The following is a 22,416-nucleotide window of genomic DNA, read 5'->3' on the forward strand; positions in this document are numbered from 1 at the left end:
AGGCTTCACACCATGAAAATATCGTTTTGCACACTCTTGAGGCGCCATGTCACAGATTACGCAGTCCCGCCCACCGGAAGTTCGAGTTCTCCCTCGTGCATGTGTGTGTGTGTGTGTGTGTGAGTGTGTCTGTTGGTTTTAGCATTAGTTAATTTAAGTAGTGTGTAAGTCTCGGGACCGATGACCTCAGCAGTTTGGTCCTTTAGAAATTCACACACACTCACACACACACACACAAACACACACACACACACACACATTTCGAGGGTTAAGTGAGCTATTATCTAAAATACGCTCCTATAAACAATAACTGAGAAGTGTTTAATTTGTAAGTGTGATAGCGGTCATCACGGGCCAGGACGGTGCTGTCACTGTCGGTACTCCTCGTGCTTTACTGTTCCTGTTAAGACATACCGGTAAAAAGTATATTGCACTTGTGTCATGTAGACTAATTTGGCACTCCTCTGTCGAACGGGCACCCAAAATTCCGATTTAAATATCGTTTTCTTTGTGACGGGGAACAAACCTAAGCTTTCCGTCGACATGAAAGACTTGATGAGCACTTATTAGCTGAGCTGACACCAACCACACAACGCCAAAACGGAATTAGAAATACCCGCTGAAACACCAGGGAAATATTCTGGACGACTCTTAGGAGGGACGTCCTGTGTATAATGTAAAAAAAGGCCTTCTTTTTGTTATTTTTATCTTTATTTGTTTGCAGCTGATTTTTATTATTATTTTAGATTGTATGTCAGCGTATATCCTTGTTGCTTTCAGGGCCATCTGTCTAGAAACTGTTCTGTTTCCCTTATGCTAAGCCCCACGCTTGGTTATTACTTGCACACTATTATTTGCACACTACTCCTTATATGATAAGCTTTATCTATTTGTATCTCCGTTGTGGATAACGTTTTGTGTTCGTAGTCATTTTAGTTCTATTGTACGTTGAAGAGCTAAAGAAAATGGTACACCTACATAATACAGTGTAGGGCCTCGCGAGCACACAGAAGTGCCTCAACACGATGTGCCATAGATTCGTTTAATGTCTGAAGTAGTGCTGGAGGGACTTGCCACCATTAAAACTGCGGGGCTGTCCATAAATCCGTAAGAATACGATGGGGTGGAGATCTCTTCCGAACAGCACGTTGCAATGCATCCCAGTTACGCTCAGTAATGTTCATGTCTGGGGAGTCCGGTGGTCAGAGGAAACTCAGAAGAGTGTTCTTGGAGCCGTTCTGTAGCAATTGTGGACATGTCTGGTGTCGCATTGTCCTGCTGGAATTTCCCACGCCCGTCGGAATGAACAGTGGACATGAATAGATGCATGTGATCAGACAGAATGCTTATGTGCATGTCACCTGTCCGAGTCGTATCTAGACGTATCAGGGGTCCCATATCACTCCAATTGCACACGTCCCACATCATTCCAGAACCTCCACCAGCTTGGACAGTCCCTTGCTGACATACGGGGTCCATGGCTTCACGAGGATGTCTCCATTCCCGTACACGTCTATACGCTCGGTACAATTTGAAACGAGACTCGTCCGACCAGGCAACACGTTTCCAGTCATCAACAATCCAATGTCGATGTTGACGGACCCAGGTGATGCTAAGCTTTGTGTCGTGCAGTCATCAAGAGTACATGAGGGGGCCTTCTGCTCCGAAAGCCCATATCGATTATGTTTCGTTGAATAGTTCGCACGCTGACACTTGTCGATGGCCCAGAATTGAAATCTGCAGCAATTCGCGAAAGGGTTGCACTTTCGTCACGTTGAACAATTCTCTTCAGTCGTCGTTGGTCCCGTTCTTACAGGATCTTTTTCCAGCCAGTGCGATGTCGGAGTGCTGATGTTTTACCGGATTCCTGATATTCACGGTACACTTGTGAAATAGTCGTATGGGAAAATCCCCACTTCATCGCTACCTAGGAGAAGCTGTGTCCCATCGCTCGTGCGCCGGGTATAATACCACGTTCAAACTCACCTAAATCTTCGTAACCTGCCATTGTAGCAGCAGTAAACGATCTAACAACTGCGCCGGACACTTGCTGTCTATGTAGGTGTTGCCGACCGCAGCGCCGAATTTTGCCTGTATACATATATCTGTATTTAAATATGCACGCCTATACCAGTTTCTTTGGCGCTTCAGTGTATATATGTTTCTCATTGTGATATACTTTCTGTTGTCACAGATTCTGATGATGGTGTTAGCAGAAATGTGTTGACTGTGTATGGTAATGGAAATGAGCGTTTGGCGTCATTGACCGGGAGGCCCTTGCGGGGCACTGTGTATGGTAACAATGATCTACATTTATTGTTGATTAAAACAAGGTGTTAAAATACCAGGTTTACAATTTAGAACAGTCTGACTGCCTGATCCACCAAATGCAAATTCCTACCGTTGCAAAATGGCAATGTAATTTTCAGCATCACTACCACTGGCCCATCTTAACGTTGTAAGCATCCCAAATAGACAGATATAAATCATCTGCAAGTCATGATTCGTACAAATCTCTCTGTTTTAGAGACTGTTGACCTTTTACACTTCTAACGGGAGTGAATCTCATATTGAGTGCTTAGAAGCCACAGGACGTCATATTTTGAAATGAAAGGGTGCAGTTGTTAAATCTCCTTTACAAATTATTTTCTATTATAATCAGTGCAATTTTAGTGCAACATATCTCAATGCGTCTTAGCAGGGTGAGACAAGGGGTTAGTGAGTAGTTTATCACTAAGCAGACGCTCTGTAGTTTCTTGTATTACAATCGAAGTAAAACAGCTGTTCCACTGCAGAAGTAGATAATGTGAGGTCAAAGCCTTCAGATTATGACATAGACTACGCTACGTAACCCAGTCAACAAAGACCGAAAAAGATCGATTTGGGGAGAAAATTGTGTAGGCGGGTACATTTGCACTGTAATAAGTGGGAGTACGATGAACAACATACTAGATATCCTAACTGCTTGGGTGTGAGCGTCGGTGTTGGTGATAGGATGTTTGTGTGTGTGTGTGGGGGGGGGGGGGGGGGAGAGTGGGCGTTTGTCCCTTTATTTTGTTTATCTGGTATAACTCGAAAACTGCGGCTTTTATCGAAAATGTTTCCCGATAAAAAATTATACTACATTACATTTTCTACAAAATGAGGTCGTATAAACTTTATCTCTAAGACGAATAGTTTCCGCATTACAGAAGAATGTAAGTAGTAGGTTATTAAAAGTGTTGTTTTAACGATACAAAATTTATAAAATTAATGTTTATCTTTAAAATGTGATCAAAACAAATATTAAATGTTTTTATCACATCCATGGGCAGTACAGCCGTTTTAAGGGATAAATTAGGTTCCGAGGACTTAGGAGGATGTAAGGGTATGTGTGTGGGGTCGAAGAGCGGGGTAACGGAATTGATGACCAAGAAGATGATTCCCCACTCTATCACACTTACAAATTAAACACTTATCAGTTATTGTTTATAGCAGCGTATTTTACATAATAGCTCACCGAAATGTGTTTGTGTTTGTATGTGTGTGTGTGTGTGTGTGTGTGTGTGTGTGTGTGTGTGTGTGTGTGTGTATGTGTGCGAATTTCAAAGGGACCAAACTGCTAGGATCATCTGTCCCTAGACTTACACAGTACGTAAACTAACTTAAACTGACTAATACTAAGAACAAGACACGCGTGCGCACGCACACACACACACACACACACACACACACACACACACACACACACCCATGCCCGAGGGAGGACTCGAACCTCCGTCGGGAGGGACTGCGGAATCCGTGACATGGTGCTTCAAACCTTGCAGCTACTCCGCGTAGCCCTCGAAATACCAAGGGATGTGACAACCTTTTGAAAATATTATAATCTAGTCCTTCATTTTCTGTTTTAAAATTTTGAAAAGAACACTTGTTTCTAACGATATCTTCTACCAGATTTTTCAGTTAATCTTAACTCGGAATCTACTAATGAAGTAGCTATCGCTTTCCACAATGAATATCATATACACTATTTTCAGGTGTGGAACTGTACTTCGCAATATTTCCTTAAAAACCATCTTGTGAGTAAAGGTCAACAACAACTAAAAGAAATTTGAATTCTAAATTTTTTTTTAGGTTGAGTATATATTACTGCCACACCCCCTCTTGATAGTACACGTTACTGAAAATGTGTTTCTCTTGCTGAGAGTGTGCCAAACGATATTTTCATGTTGTGAAGCCTACTAACTCATCGGTACCAATTTGGGGGGGGGGGGGGGCGGGGGGGGGTATGTTCTTATTACAAGTTAACAACAATCAACGAATTTAGTTTATTTTTTAGCTTTTTTAGGGTGATTGTAATGTAAACCCCTTTTTCAATGCATACTATGATAAATGTGTTGTTAATGCTATGGTTTTTTTTTTTTTTTTTTTTTTTATCATCAGTCTACTGACTGGTTTGATGCGGCCCGCCACGAATTCCTTTCCTGTGCTAACCTCTTCATCTCAGAGTAGCACTTGCAACCTACGTCCTCAATTATTTGCTTGACGTATTCCAATCTCTGTCTTCCTCTACAGTTTTTGCCCTCTACAGCTCCCTTTAGTACCATGGAAGTCATTCCCTCATGTCTTAGCAGATGTCCTATCATCCTGTCCCTTCTCCTTATCAGTGTTTTCCACATATTCCTTTCCTCTCCGATTCTGCGTAGAACCTCCTCATTCCTTACCTAGGGTTAACACCAGCAAAAATTACCCTAATAAACTGAAAATAGCTCCACCCTATAAACCTAAACTAAGTGATGTTACACGATCTTCTCACATAAGAGAAGCGAACAGGAAATGCTGGGGCACATAGTCTGTCTATAAACTCAAAATGGTGAAGCCCTCGTAGCGGCGGAACTTCCCTCTGCCTGAAAAACACTGCTGCTGCCTTGCCGGGTGATTAAGAATCAATTTCTCCTCTAGCAGTTAGAACAGTGAGCAGAGATTTTACACAGATTCTGTCCATATGAGTTACTTGCGTTAACATTATTGTTGCTATATACACGCATTCCACGTAGTGGTAACTCAGTTTGTGGGAAATAAACACCCCCATGCATCTTTTCGCACTGCATTGCCAAGGCTTCCTAAGGTGCGCTGTTGAGGGTCGCTGTAACCTTGTGAAACACTTTGTAGCTGCTCCTTGTGACGTAGTGGGATACATAGAGTGGGGAATCACCTGCTCGACCTTCAGTTTGCAGACCTATAAAGAGGGAAGTGCACGAACACAATCCGGGGACCAACCTTCTCTCGTGCTACTACTACTTACAGCCCCATCTTCACCGTGTTACACCCCCAGATCACAGTTTATCCCTTAATATGGCTCTGCTTCACTTGGGCTTGGTACACACACTTAATACTTCTTTTAAACCACTTTTAGTAGTGATGTCCGCTCCGATAGATGAATGTTCAGCGTGACGGAATGCCCTCCTTAGGGACCCGGGTTCGGTTCCCGGCTGCGTCGCGGATTTTCTCCGCTCAAGGACTGGCTGTTGTGTTGTCTAAATCATCATATCATCACCATCCGGCCCGCAGGTCGCCCAATGTGGCATCCAATGTAATAAGACCTGGACCACGGCAGGCAGACCTGCCCGTAAGGGGCCTCCCGGCCAATGACGCCAAACGCTCCTTTCCATTTAATGATAAATATTTATTTCATGCTCTTAAGACAGGTCTGCTGTTTTTTCATCCCCTGCATCACGGAAACTCTTAGTCTTAAAGAAAAAATCAATAGGACTTGTTTTGTGGGCCATTTAATGTAGTTTTATTTTGTATTGGGAAACATTTTCGCTAGGAGCCGCGGTTTTCGAGTAATTCAAAAGAAACAGTGTCGTATAACACTCTGAACAGAACGCTCACAGCCCACCGATCAAGAATTTTGCTGTGTTTTTCAGGACGCTCCCTCGTAGCACTGTTGAAAAATTTACGGCTTCACGTTTTTCCATCCGAATTTTCCGTCGCTGACTGTTTATTTGCCCCGAAAAAGCATTGCCGAGCTTGGATCGTGGAACGGAAACTCGTCAGGGGCAAGAAGAGCAACACGGCTGCTCTGGACTTTGAATATAAGCTGTTTGTTGCTTGGGTCTATTTCTCCTCTGATGACAACACCTCTTTACGTTCTCTCTTCTAAACAGTATTGGCAGTTAATTTATGATACTCAAGATAACTTGATTGTGCAAGGATAAAAGTTGTTTTTGGGTGTTTGCAACATAGGCTGCAAACTGCGTTATACAAGTGCGATACTCCTGGGTACTATGGATGTAACGTGGAATCTGGCCAAAACGTGAGTGGTCTGGACTCTAACCTGACACCATGATGCCTGACCCGAAAGTCATGACTGCAAAACTCCACTTCAGGAAAATACCACCACTCCCAGCATTCATCCGAGACAGAGAGGACTGAGGCAGTTACTGACAACACTTGCTAATTCGATTCAACCCAAAACCTATTTATGAAATTGCAACGCAATGTGGCTGTTTCCTGGCAAAATTTCTGACTCTTGCAGCCAAGGTCATCTTTATTATCAACCAGTGTCTCCTACGTACTGTAGCACGCGCCTGACATCGTAGAAATTATTGATAACGGTATACGACCAAGAAGCGCAACTGTCGTTTGCACATGGCGCCATAGATTTATGGGTGCCTTTAATTAGCTTAGTGGCGCCAGTGGAGTGATGCTACTCTTCACTTAGCTGCTGGGGTGCAGCATGCACGCCAAAACTCACAACTTGGTTACATATCATTACTCAAATAAAACGTTTAATAGGAATTTGTAGGAGTATTAAAGGCCTCTTATGAAGGCAGACGTGAAGAACTACTGATGGAAATAATGGGATAGTAAAATTTGTCGTAGAAGAAACGTTAAGAACAGGCCGAATCACTTCCTCTGTTGTGTTATTACGAAGTAACCCCCACTGGAGTGATCCACAGTAGCAGTGAGAAGAATCATGGCCTTGCTAGACGCCAATCATGTTATTTATTGGCTGGCTGGGAGACAATACTTAGATTTGGTCGGCAGTGTATAGAAATATACGAGGGTGTGCTGAGAAGTACAGTCTTCGAATTTTTGTATGTGAAAACTCTTTTCTTTATCATCAGTCTTCTGAATGGTCTGATGCGGCCCGCCAAGAATTTCTCTCTTGTGCCAAATTTCACATCTCAGAATAGCACTTGCAACCTAAGTCCTCAATTATTTGCTGGAAGTTTCTTTAAGTAAAACAAATGTTATCAAAATTATATATTTTGTTTGTTTGTGTCTACATATTTGCATCCCTCTGCCGCTAGAGGGTTCCGAATTGTAGCATGTAACATGGCGATGCGTAACGTAACTATGTCGGTGGGTGAGAATCTGCTTGCAGTAATCTAGTTTCGAATTCGAAGAGTCCGTCCACACATGGAGTACCCTCTCCTTCAACCTGACAATGCCAGAAAGCACACCAGCACTGCGACATATGCAATAATCTGACGCAATGCCTTCACTGTCATCGATCATCTTCCATACGGTCCCCACTTGGCCCCATCTGATTTTCATCTATTTCTAGAACATCTTCCACGACTTTCATAGTGATGGTGTGGTGCAAGAAGAGATGAGATTTTGGCTTCGTCAACAAAGTCAAACGTTCTACAGTGACCGTCTCAACAAACTGGTCTCTCGTTCGAAGAAATGTGTTCGTCATCAGGGAGTCTGTGTCTTGAAGTAATATGTCAACATGAACAATAAAGATTTAGTTTGTTAATAAAGTTTGCTTTCTTTACAAAGCCTAAAAAATTTTCCAATAAAAAACTCGGAAGCATTACTGTCAGCATGTCCTACTATATTATGACGCATGTCGCGAATGGTGCAGACCGGTTGCATGCTAGGAAATACTTGATCTGTTTTTCATAAGTATGTTCATTCATGTATAAAAAGCCTGTTTACTACATGTATGGATTATTTTGCAAGTGTATTTGTAGATCGCCTGACGACGTAAACACTTGTTTTCTCATGACTGTGGTTTTGTTACCAACATTACCTTCTTTAATAAAGTAACTGAAATCAAATTTGAAATCTCTTAATAATCTGCCAGAGCCTAAATATCAGAGAAACATATAGCACCTTTTTAAAATTTTCCTTACACCCTTTCATCAAAATAGGACTTTTAATTTCCTTAGTAAATAATTTTGATTGTTGCTAGCATTAGATCCCGTTGAAACTTAAAATGAAAACATAACGTTAGAAACAAACTACATAACTCTGAAAGAAACTTTCTTTGGATGCTTTGTACCCTGTCAGATGAGCATGCTGTACGCAAATACTGAACGATAGATGACAGATGCATATTTTAAAAATGAAGCAGGTGTGAGTCCTAAGTCGCACTGGTGTTGCAGATGGTCACCCTTAGCATATGATAAACCGGGTGCCTAGTTATAACGTAGGACTACGAACATTACAATAGCTACCTCATATGTTAAAATAATTTAACTTGATTTGACAGTATCGATGCATTAATTAGTTTATAATCCTGTTGTTGTTGCGGTCTTCAGTCCTGAGACTGGTTTGATGCAGCTCTCCATGCTACTCTATCCTGCGCAAGCTTCTTCATCTCCCAGTACTTACTGCAACCTACATCCTTCTGAATCTGCTTGGTGTACTCATCTCTTGGTCTCCCTCTACGATTTTTACCCTCCACACTGCCCTCTAGTACTAAATTGGTGACCCCTTGATGTCTCAGAACATGTCCTACCAAACGATCCCTTCTTCTAGTCAAGTTGTGCCACAAACTTCTCTTCGCCCCAATCCTATTCAACACTTCCTCATTAGTTATGTGATCTACCCATCTAATCTTCAACATTCTTCTGTAGCACTACATTTCGAAAACTTCTATTCTCTTCTTGTCTAAACTATTTATCGTCCATGTTTCACTTCCATACATGGCTACACTCCATACAAATACTTTCAGAAACGACTTCCTGACACTTAAATCAATACTCGATGTTAACAAATTTCTCTTCTTCCGAAAAGCTTTCCTTCCCATTGCCAGTCTACATTTTATATCCTCTCTACTTCGACCATCATCAGTTAGTTTGCTCCCCAAAAAGCAAAACTCCTTTACTACTTTAAGTGTCTCATTTTCTAATGTAATACCCTCAACATCACCCGACTTAATTCGACTACATTCCGTTATCCTCGTTTTGCTTTTGTTGATGTTCATCTTATATCCTCCCTTCAAGACACTATCCATTCCGTTCAACTGCTCTTCCAAGTCCTTAGCTGTCTCTGACAGAATTACAATGTCATAGGCGAACCTCAAAGTTTTAATTTCTTCTCCATGGATTTTAATACCTACTCCGCATTTTTCTTTTGTTTCCTTCACTGCTTGCTCAATATACAGATTGAATAACATCGGGGAGAGGCTACAATCCGGTCTCACTCCCTTCCCAACCACTGCTTCCCTTTCATTTCCCTCGACTCTTATAACTGCCATTTGGTTTCCATACAAATTGTAAATAGCCTTTCGCTCCCTGTATTTTACCCCTGCCACCTTTAGAATTTGAAAGAGAGTATTCCAGTCAACATTGTCAAAAGCTTTCTCTAAGTCTACTAATGCTAGAAATGTAGGTTTGCCTTTCCTTAATCTAGCTTCTAAGATAAGGCGTAGGGTCAGTATTGCCTCACGTGTTCCAATATTTCTACAGAATCCAAACTGATCTTCCCCGAGGTCGGCTTCTACTAGTTTTTCCATTCGCCTGTAAAGAATTCGCGTTAGTATTTTGCATCCGTAACTTATTAAACTGATAGTTTGGTAATTTTCACATCTGTCAGCACCTGCCTTCTTTGGGATTGGAATTATTATATTCTTCTTGAAGTCTGACGGTATTTCGCCTGTCTCACACATCTTGCTCACCAGATGGTATAGTTTTGTCAGGACAGGCTCTCCCAAGGCCGTGAGTAGTTCTAATGGAATGTTGTCTACTCCCGGGGCCATGTTTCGGCTCAGGTCTTTCAGTGCTCTGTCAAACTCTTCACGCAGTATCATATCTCCCATTTCATCTTCATCTACATCCTCTTCCATTTCCATAATATGGTCCTCAAGTACATCGCCCTCTATATACTCTGTATACTCCTTCCACCTTTCTGCTTTCCCTCTTTTTCTTAGAACTGGGTTTCCATCTGAGCTCTTGATATTCATACAAGAGGTTCTCTTTTCTTCAAAGGTCTCTTTAATTTTGCTGTAGGCAGTATGTATCTTACCCCTAGTGAGATAAGCCTCTACATCCTTAAATTTGTTCTCTAGCCATCCCTGCTTAGCTATTTTGCACTTCCTGTCGATCTCATTTTTGAGACGTTTGTATTCTTTTTTGCCTGCTTCATTTACTGTATTTTTATATTTTCTCCTTTCATCAATTAAATTCAATATTTCTTCTGTTACGGAAGGACTTCTACTAGCCCTCGTTTTTTTACCTACTTGATCCTCTGCTGCCTTCACTACTTCATCCCTCAAAGCTACCCATTCTTTTTCTACTGTATTTATTTCCCCCATTCCTGCCATTTGTTCCCTTACGCTCTGCCTGAAACTCTGTACAACTGGTTCTTTCAGTTTATCCAGGTTCCATCTCCTTAAATTCCCACCTTTTAGCAGTTTTTTCAGTTTTAATCTACAGTTCATAACCAATAGATTGTGGTCAGAGTCCACATCTGCCCCTGGAAATGTCTTACAATTTAAAACCTGGTTCCTAAATCTCTGTCTTACCATTGCATAGTCTATCTGAAATCTGTATCTCCAGGCTTCTTCCATGTATACAACCTTCTTTTATAATTCCGGAACCAAGTGTTAGCTATGATTAAGTTGCGCTCTGTGCAAAATTTTACCATGCGGCTTCCTCTTTCATTTCTTAGCTCCAATCCATATTCACCTACTACGTTTCCTTCTCTCCCTTTTGCTACTACCGAATTCCAGTCACCCATGACTATTAAATTTTCGTCTCCCATCACTATCTGTATAATTTCTTTTATTTCATCAACCATTTCTTCAATTTCTTCGTCATCTGCAGAGCTAGTTGGCATATAAACTTGTACTACTATAGTAGGCGTGGGCTTCGTGTCTATCTTGGCCACAATCATGCGTTCACTATGCTGTTTGTAGTAGCTTACCCGCATTCTTATTTTTTATTCATTGTTAAACCTACTCCTGCATTACCCCTATTTGACTTTGTATTTATAATCCTGTATTCGCCTGACCAAAAGTCTTGTTCCTCCTGCCACCGAACTTCACTAATTCCCACTATATCTAACCTTAACCTACCCATTTCCCTTTTTAAATTTTCTAACCTACCTGCTCGATTAAGGGATCTGACATTCCACGCTCCGATCCGTAGAACGCCAGTTTTCTTTCTCCTGATAACGACGTCCTCTTGAGTAGTCCCCGCCAGAGATCCGAATGGGGGACTATTTTACCTCCGGAGTATTTTACCCAAGAGGACGCCATCATCATAAGCCATACAGTAAAGCTGCATGCCCTCGGGACAAATTACGGCTGTAGTTTCCCCTTGCTTTCAACCGTTCGCAGTACCAGCACAGCAAGGCCGTTTTGGTTAGTGTTACAAGGCCAGAGCAGTCAATCATCCAGACTGTTGCCCCTGCAACTACTGAAAAGGCTGCTGCCCCTCTTCAGGAACCACGCGTTTGTCTGGCCTCTCAACAGATACCCCTTCGTTATGGTTGCACCTACGGTACGGCTATCTGTATCGCTGAGGCACGCAAGCCTCCCCACCAACGGCAAGGTCCATCGTTCATGGGGGGTTTATAATCCTAAATCTCCATATTTCATGATGAACTACAATTTCAGGTAGTGGAATTCATCCTGAAATTCAACTTACCTGTCTATCTATTACAGCTGAGTTGAATTTCAGAAATAAATTTCACAAAAACATTCGATAAAATCTACATCCAGTGGATAAAGTTGTACATAAACCCTTAAAGCCCATGACAGGAAAAAAAATAATGAGGACAAAGCCAAGTTAAAAGACATGTATACAGTTACTTGCCAACCTGCTATGTTACGCAATTGCTAAGTATATATGGAAATTGTATATACGTCCTAATCCAAATCTTCCTCTTTTTCTGTCCATTTACTATTCCCCCTGTATTTGTTTATTTTCCCTTCCTCTTCCTCTCTCTGTTCATCACCTCTTCTTCCCTCTCCATGTCGACCTCCTCCTCCCCCCCCCCTGTAGCTCTCTACCTCCTCCTTCCGCTCCCTATATCCATTTCCTCTCCCCTTTTTGTCCTTCTACTCCTGCCTCTATCTCTGATCTTGAGTCTTGTTTAGTGTTGCTACCAACAAATTCTTGTTTGGGGACTCAAATCCCTGTCACTTGAAGTTAATAATCCCTTGAAATTAATAACTGTTTACTACAGCCTCTGCAGCGATGTCTCAACACCCCAGGTGCTAAAAACTTACTCGTATGTTTTCTATTTCCGATCCTGTGTGGTATTTTTGATCTAGTGGTACCCCTAATTTAAAAACCAGCATTCACTTTTTTTTGTTTTTTGAAAGTGATGTCATTTCTCACTGCTTGGCCTAAGACTGTATTCTGTTCCTTTCCGGCTAATTTAATTTAATTTTATTCTGGTTATGGTCTTCATGAGTTGTACCTACTTGAATTCCCGCTCCCACCCCTGCTGAACTCGCTGCAGCACGGAGCCTCGAGAAGCGCCTAGTGTGGCTCCGCCTGGCTGCAGCTGCGGTTTACCGGACACATCACGGAGCCGCTGCCTGGATGGAGCCTGCAACCTGGAAGGTTCTACTTCACTTCGCTCTCCCTGCAGATCGCCGTTCGCTACACCGATGCATCTTGTCGACTTGGTTGGTATCATTGCCCGTGGAGGTCACCATCACACTTGCGGTTGGTGTACTAGTCGGTGCCCATGCTCAAGAAAGCCTGTTGCTGAGGATTATATTTATGGGCTGCCGCTGATGTGCCTGTTGTGGCCGCTGTGATGATTATGGAGTGTAGAGAATGGCTGATGTTATCATGAAGCTGGATTGTGGATGCTAAAAGCTACTGTGGATTGTAGATGCTACAAGTTACTGTGGATGAACACATTTTGGTAACAGTGAATGATGTTCAATAGTAGTCTTTTTTCATTATACAGATAGTGTTACTAGTGTGCCTTGCAGAATCGTTATGGAGCCACGTGCTTCATAAATTGTGTATACTTCTATGTACTGTTAAGTTAAAACGTTTCTGATGTAAAAGGGATGCATGCTCAAGACCGTTTACATTTTGTGCTATCCTGTAAACCAACGTCATAAACTTATATCAGACGTTCTTTCTGTTCGAAGTAAGTGTGTGAAATTCTGCCTTGTTATAATTCTGTGACAAATTATTTGTGATTAAACATTCTGAATCTCAGCCTTATTATTGATATTATTGTGTGAGAAATTATCATAAGTATTTTCAGATTTATTATTATTATTATTATTTTATAATTATTATTCTTATTACGTGATTGATTATTACGTTAAACTTGCTGGGAATGATGAGATTTTAAAATTCTACCATACAGATTTTTAGTGGGGATTTTTAAAATCTTAACGAAATATTTGTTGGCTTTTAATATTGTAATAAACGGATGTTGTCTTAAATTAATGGCACTCTCACTGCATCCTAGCTCTTCCACTCACTGAAACTATAATCGGTGTGCAGTTTAATGACGTCATTGTCCTAGTAAGCTTTAACTTCTGGCATTTTTATATGTAATTAGGTCCCTACCAACTTCTTCATATAACGCTAGTTCAGATGTCAATCACTGCTTTGGAGTGTAGCAAATTACACCTTGTAGGACGGCAAGACTTCCATTAATGATGGTATCCACGTTCGTTGGCTTCCTAAAAGTCCCAAACTCTTGTTTTGTGTATTTTTTGTTTAACAAGAGAGTTACAAAGTTAATACTGTCTCCCTCGTCTAGTTCTAGAATAAATGTAATTCTGGGGAAGATCGTGATCATTTTTGCCCCAAGTCCTGTATCTGTTTATCATTACTTTTACATAATACCATGATGTCATCGACACAGTTTTATTTAATACTAGCACCCATCCTGACATTTCACAGGTAGCACATAGTGTCTATGCCCAGATGATTTGTTTCTAATATGTAGCGACACATAAAAATCTTCCTTATGACTCAGTCTATTAGTGAAAACAGTATGAAAATCAGTGACGGTAAGAAATTGAGTAAAAGTAATTGAATTACATGTAACGATTACTTTTCATGTAACTTTTCCTTGTAACTGATATATTTTAGAAAATGTAATTTGTACTCATAATTTGCTTATAATCGTTACTATACTGAAATCGTTACTTTGTAATAGTCTTAAGTCGCTCTCTTTTGCAAGTGTCTCGCAGATGGCGAAAGATGTGTCACCTCTATATTCCTTGGTACAATCTTCATTTTTAAAGCTGTGTGACTTGAGCAAAGTCGAGAATTGTTTCTTGCTTGTTTCTTGATCTGATATACACGATGTCCACCGAAATAGAAAACAGTGAGAGTGTGGTGAGAGAATGTTCGTTTCCTTGCTTAAGGAACTAGTTTGAGTTACATGGAACACAAAACAAAGAAAATGTTACGGTAAAATTTAAGCTCTGTCCGGGAAATAAATTTTTGAAGTCTGCCTGGAGTACGGTGTAGAACGTAGGGAAGCATATACAGGTAAGTAGTTCCAATTTGAAAACGTATTTTGCTATATTAAAGTTACAAACTGAAACACACGTATAGTCTGTTGCCAAGTGATACCACAGTTTTCCAAGAATACTTCGGTAATCTAATGAAAAAATATAACTGTAAGTGGTACAAATACAATAAATGGCAAAATATAAACATTTTACGGATAATCACGTAACCTTTGTTTCCATTGCAGAGGATTCATCCAACAAAGGTAACTGAAATGAAACAATCCTTGGAGCGAGGGAAGAAGACAGAGCGTTAGCTTCAGACTGGTCCAAAGGAAACACAGTCCACACTTCCGTTCACAAATAGATCTACCAGTCAAAGCGCTGTCGACAAATTGATTTTAGATTTTCTCTGTAATTCTGTTCAGTCATTTTCATTGGTAAAAGAGTCGTTCATAAACTGAATAAAGTGTTTTGCACCAAATAGAACAGTGATATGTAGAAAGACTGTTGCTGCACAACTGAGGGAAAGGTACAAAAACCGAAAAATGAAACTCATAGAAGAGCTATCAAGAGCTGATAGGCTTACAGACACAGCAGATTGCTGGACACATTTTAGTAGGGCATTTGTTGGGGTTACCTTGCACTATCTCCATGACGAGACTCTAGATAAAAAATCTGCTGTGCGTAATATGAGGAGTGTTGTGGGACGTCACACATATGATGTTCTGGCAGCTGCTATTGAGAGCAGACGTCGCGATTTTAATATTCGTAATAAAGTGGTGTCTTGTGTATCAGACAATGGCAGGAATTTCATCAAAGCCTTCACGTAAGTAAGTGTAATGTATTTTCGTTTGAGTTTTCTAACACACCAGTTCTGTTGTACTTTTACAAATATCAACTTTCCAGTTATTTCTTTTAAGGATATTTGGCATGAAACTTGGTGAAGGTGAAGTTCAGGCATCTGATGAACCAGAAGAGGTGGAGTTCGTTCAAGTCGCACCAATTCTTGTCCAGGCTGTGAATCAATTCCTGTATGACTTGCCGGCACTTCAGCAGTGTGCTGGGCACTTACTCTGATAGAGGTAATGGTAAACAGGAATTCTTTTATTTATAATTTAATTTTTTTTTTGCCGGCAGTATCGTCGCTGTTTACATGCTTACATTTATATCCATTGTAGGACAGTCAAAAAGGAAAGGACGATCATCCTTTTTAGAAGGTAGCAGGAGAAACATTTGGACGTTGCCAAGCTTTGTGGGATAAACAAAGAAGTGCTGTAAATGCCGGTTCCATCTACACGATGATTCGTAAGTTACTTATGACTCCTATTGCTACAAGATGGAACGGCACAAACGACAGTGTTAAATTTTTGGTGTCTGCAATAGAAAAGAGCAGCCTAGATGTACTAGATGTCGTCATGGACAGAATTGGCCAAGCATGCTTTCGACCGGTAGATGTGGCATTTCTGTATAAATATATTGCGGAAAGTTTTAAATGTATTGCAGTTATAATGTAGGGTAACGTTAGGTTAAAAGTATCTGTTTTTACATTTGAATTTTTTGCATTTTGTTTTTCACTACAAGTAAATGTTTATCACATCACTGATTTGGTTGCTATGTAAGGAATGTTTCAAAAATGTTTTAAGAGCTTAATTTAAATACTAACAGAAGCAGAGACCAAAACGTAACACAGTCGCAAGTGTCTCACTTAACCGCCTGCAGGAGGCTATTGAATCGTTGTCATTAACTGTTGCACATTCAGAAACAAAACCAAAACGAAGTCAAAAATCGCTGTACCCTATGGAATACAATACAATGAGATACAGACAATAATTTATACGAGAATCTTAGAATCACCACAACCTCCAAAGGGCTAATAAATAGCTAAGACAACACGAAGTCACTCAAATCACAATTACTCATACTAGCCGATCTTAATTGAAATGGTTTAGGTAATTTCAGTACATGTCTCTTGTACAAAACTTCTTTTATGTGTTTATATAAATTTTATTGTTCCAGTCATATACCAGTTGTCGCTTCTTAGAGTCGTCAGGTGCATTTCCTCTGTTTTTGCAGGATATAGTTTGAGTCATCCCAAACAAATGCAGCTCACCACGTCTTTTACATGACTCCGAGTGTCGGTGGAAAGTTACCCGTTACAAACAAAATGGTTTTTAAAGGGGAATTTTACTTGTTCATCCGATAATGCGGTCCGAAATTAGTCTACTGCGCTATATGTTATACCAGTGCGAAGTAACAAGGGCAGTAAAACACTAGGAATAACCGGTAGCCCAGGAGCGACTGTACAGCGGCGCTGTTGCATGGCGCTAGCAGATAGCATAAGCCACGGCAGTGCTGTCGCTGGAGGAGTACTGTTTACACTTCGTGTTTTACTATCCCTGTTAAATCATATCGATAAAATAAATATCGCACTAGGTTAATTCGGGAGCACGTAAAATTTCGTCTCAAAAATCATTTTGTTTGCAACCAGAAACAAACAGACGCTTTCCTACGACACTAATCATCGAATGAAAGATATAATGAGCATTATGGGCTGACTCCACCTACACATTGCAAAAACGAGTTTGCAAATATCTGCCGAAACTCCAGAGAAAATGCGCCTGATCACTCTTACGCAAGACGCCTTGTGTATGTAAAATAACACCAGAACTGCTTCTTTTAGGATCTGCAAAGAACTTAGAAACATAATGTCAGAATGGTGGTAGATTTACTCTACAGGACAAAACACCACGCTTTCTTCGTTTGAAGAAATACACACCGCTGTAAATAAGTTGTCTTCGGCAACAGACCAGATCAGCTTCTACTGATTCTTCCAAGTCAAATACGTTTCTCTTTACGTTTGATTCCTTTCATTGTTAGACTATTTTCCTATTGACGTATTACATTTCTTCAGTTTCTTTTTCTTCTGTTGAACTAGCTTCTTCATTATGACTGTTTTAATTTAAGTATATGTCAGAATCATTAATTTAGTTCTCATAATTTGTTTTATTCCTGGAGGAGAGGCTTCGGGATAAGGGAGAACATCATCCAGAGATATTCTCTTACCTTTTTCTGCCATTGACATTGTCATCTTGAAAGGTCGAGGAATGTTCACATCTGCAGTTATGATCTTGTCAGAATCATCAACAATGGAAGTAGATGGTAAATACCTTCTTTGGGTAAACAAGTTGGTAAAAATCAATTAGTCAAATAAACTGGGCGATAACCTTCACGTCCAACAAGGTATGTGTTTGTTGTTCACTATCAAATGCCTTAAACTGTTGCATATGTTTCTGTTGGTGATGACAAGGGGTAATGCGGTGCCCAGGAGTCCATCAACCTCCAAACCTCCAGGTTGTGACTAATAGCTCTGTGCTTGCTGTAAAAATGTAAGTCCCGCATTATAGAATTTCTTGAAAGAAAAAAAAAGTTACCAGATCAATATGATGTACCCTGGCTTGTGTGACGTATCAGAATAAGTAAAATAATACCATCGTCTTTTGCATATGATATTGCTGGTACACTTGTGTAGCTTTGGAACTGTCCAGAATCAAGATTTCAGGGTTTTTTGGTGGTCCTTTCACATCTGTCTAATGTAGAACTGGTAAAAACAAATCACTATTCATTAGAATTGAGACTGTAACTCAGCCCCAGAGCAATGTGGGACACTATGCGAATGTGATCATTAAACTACACATTAGGCAACAAAACGAATGTGGGTACTGGGACAGTTATAACAACCATTGTCACAAGCGAACCCCTTCCAGCAGATGTAGCTTGTCCAACCAGACTGCTTCCAGACTGACACAATATTTTCAGTGACTTCTGCACAGTGGTCGCTACTGTCTCATCCACACAGCATATCTCTTGCGGTTAAAACTTATATCTTTCTTAAAGGAATACCTTATTATTATCTAAAACTTCCGCATTTGTTTCAATATAGTTAGTGGCCGTTCATACACTTGTCTTTACTGTTAAATGTTATGAAAGTGTGTTTAGCTTAGTGAAAGCCACTACAGTCAGCTATGTTCTCTCTTTACCAGTTGTTTGACACAGATTTTCCATCCTTCTTAGCAAATTCATATTCAGGAATTCTTGTAGTTTTTGTCATAATGAATATCGTGTGCAGAAGTTATATACTCAGATACTGTTTTTTCACTTGTCTGAAAAATTTCATAGGAAGAGACCTTTGAAGAATGTGAAGAAGAAGCTTTGTTTGTCAACACTGTTCCTTCAGCAACACACCCTGGAAGTTATGTGAGGCAGTTTCATACCTCCGCAGTATTTCAACTGAAGTGAAACTTCTTTTTTTATTTATTTACACGTCAAGTTCCTTAGGACCAAATTGAGGAGCAAATCTCCAAGGTCATGGAACGTGTCAGTACATGAAATTACAACATGAAACTAGTAACAGATAAAATATAATGTCGCATAATCACTACAAGTATTCGGATTACCACTTACAGCATAATTAGAGATTAATACACAAACAGCCTCCTAAAGACATACAAAAGTCTGGATTAATATTAATATTACATTGAAATCGGTACTGTCAGCAATTATAATAATTAGCCGATCTTCACATACTCCATCTCATCAGAAGTATGTAGGCAGCTCCATGTAATGCGGAATCGTTCATTATATAACACGAGACTTGGACCAGCCAGTATAAAAGGAGGTCGGGTGAACTGTGTTGTCAACAATAAGACCGGTAAGAAAGGTCAGCACATCTCAGTAACACCGAACGTGGACTGGTCATTCGATGTCACCTGTGTAACTAATTCTTCAAGTACACTTCAACCCTTCTAGATCTGTTCAAGTCTACTGTCGATGACGTGACTGTGAACTGGAAACGTGAGGGAGCAGTCAAGCTAAATGAAGACGAGGGAGAACTCATGGACTAACGGACATGAATCGTTGGTCATTGCGAATTGTGCTCGTAGGAAAACCGAATGAAGTAAGCTGAAGGAGTCACTCGTTAAATTCAAAGTACTACCAGAAGTCAAACTATCGTAATGACTGTGCGTAGGAAGTGAAAAATATTGGAAGACAGTGCTCGAGAAGCTCCTAAAGAGCCACACTTTTCGACAGTCAGCGCTAAGCGACGTTTGAGGTAGTGTAAAAACTAATGACACTGGACACTGAATGACTGAAATCGAGTCACTCGGAGTAGCGAATAACGCTATACGCTGTGGAAATCGGACTTAAGGGCGAATGCCTGGATAAGTTAGCCGTCAACTCACATAATGCCAACAGTGATGTATGGAGCAAGTGGTGTTAGAGTATAGGGGAAGGGGGAGTTTCTGGTTGTTAAGGTACGGTCCCATCATTGTGGTTAAGATAACACTAATTTCGGGATGATATGAATAGACGATGATTGTTTATATCAATAGCACAATGCACCCTCCCATAACGTAGCATTTATGAGTTAATGGTTTGTGGGCAGTGACATTCCTGAAATGGACTTGCCTTCCTGGAGTCCTGACTTGAACATAAAGGAATAATTTTGGATCGATTAGAAGGTAGACTTCGCTCTAGATCCCAGTGTCCAACATCACTCACTACCTCCTCTAGTTTCGGCTCTTGAGGAAGACTGTCATTACTCTGCAGACATTCACACATCTCACTGAAATTGTCACAGCATTAGGAGGAATCATGAAGGCAAAGGTTGGAAACGCCCCACTTAAATGTCCGTCCTCTCATAGGTATTGGAATCAGTTCAATAATATAACATGTAAATATATAAAGCCCACGCTTCAATTCGAGAGTAAGTTTTTAAAAACAGGATAAATAAAAGTCGAAGGAAAAAGCATTTACAACATGATAATTCTATCGTATTTTATCAGCAACAGGAAAATATAACATTGTCTAATGTCTACTGTACTTTTTTCCAGCACTGCTTAACTGTTAACAAGGCTAATGAAACTGTATGAAATTAGCTGCAAAGCAGATGGAAATAAGGTTTTTGGGCGCACTCGGAGGAAGCCCAATGAGCGCGCACTCACGTCCGCCAGGCATACGCAGAGTATGGGTGCAAGCGGCTGGCTCCCCAGAGGAACAACAGCGGCAAGGGTGCGCGACGCGACGACTTCGTTTGCATTCCGCCCACCGCCGCCAGTTGGGCTAACTGAAAGTTGCCGCCATAATCAGCTATTTACTTTCATGCCAGCCGTAGCGCCACTTTTTGGCCTCGTGTACACAGAGGCAGCTGCTCCGCTCCGCTAGTCGCCGCTCGCCGCTTGCTTCTTGTTATTTCTGCTGGCGGCGAATTTTAAGCAGGCCGTCCCGGGCCGCTCGCACGCGATAATGCAAGCCTCGCGACGTAAATGAGACAGAAGCGGCGAGCGGCGAGGAGCCCGCGCCCCACCCCTGGGACAGAGGGGCACGGGGCAGGCAGCCGGGGGAGCTCGAGTGTGGGGGACGGCCCGGCCTGGCGCGCCCCCAGCACACGCAGCCTCCCTCTCATAACCGACCCAAGTGGGCCTCGTGCAGCCACATTCAGCGAAATATGAAGATACGACCAAGCACGCAAGTGTTGAAACACACAACGAAATGCATTTTGTTTTCCGTTAAATTTCTTCCCGTTTGCGTACGAGATAACTAGTTATTTCGTAACGACAATTTCTGGCTGTAAACAAAATAATATATACAGTTACAGAGGGTGGAATAGGTGTAAGTTAGATATCTATATTGGTTTTTGGAAACATTTTTGGGAAACAGCGATTTTGTAAGCTATATAAAATTAATAAAAAAATAGATGAGATCACGATGTTAATTAATTTCAAATGATTGGATTCGTAGTGTTAGACCACCCTCAGAATAGTACCACCAGTTGAAGCTGACGATGTGCTGAATAGTCAGTAGACCTCAGTCGTTGAAACTGCTCGAAGCAGTTCAAACTGAGCGCAGAGTGAGCAGTTTCAGCGACTGACACCTATTGACTGTTCTGGACATTGTCAACTACAGCTGATGGTGCTATTCTATTAAATAAAATAACTATCGCGACCTAGACTGTTTTCACTAATTTTTAAGTTTTTATTGGTGACTGAGGACGGTGCACTGAACAACATTACAACAGTATTTATGTCATGTGTAGACTAATAATTATAGCTATAACTTTAGGTTGGTTAGTACTGTGGTGTCACCGCCAGACACCACACTTGCTAGGGGGTAGCCTTTAAATCGGCCGCGGTCCGTTAATATACGTCGGACCCGCGTGTCGCCACTATCAGTGATTGCAGACCGAGTGCCACCACACGGCAGATCTAGTCTGGAGAGACTCCCTAGCACTCGCCCAGTTGTACAGCCGACTTTGCTAGCGATGGTTCACTGTCTACATACGCTCTCATTTGCAGAGACGACAGTTTAGCATAGCCTTCAGCTACGTCATTTGCTGCGACCTAGCAAGGCGCCATATTCAGTAACTATGAATGTATTCTGAACAGATAATATTGTGAATCATGTACCGTCAAAAGCGACGTTCATCATTAATGGATTAAAGTTAAGTATCAAACTAATTACGTCCGCTTTCTGAATTCTAATTCCTTGTCACGTTCCAGACCTCACATCAGTATAGTCCTTCCCTCCTCACGCAAGCCTGCGTGAGCTAAAGCGCGTGCATTTCGGCCTCCACTAGTAACACGGTGTTGGCTCTTCTGCCAGCACAAGAAATACCTCCTAGTACATGTCGCAGGAGCGAGCCATCGGTGATAATTTTCCCCTTGGCTGCCCATCGTGTATTGTAAAATGTA

This window comes from Schistocerca serialis, chromosome 7 (assembly GCF_023864345.2).
Source record: "Schistocerca serialis cubense isolate TAMUIC-IGC-003099 chromosome 7, iqSchSeri2.2, whole genome shotgun sequence".
Lineage (NCBI taxonomy): Eukaryota > Metazoa > Arthropoda > Insecta > Orthoptera > Acrididae > Schistocerca > Schistocerca serialis.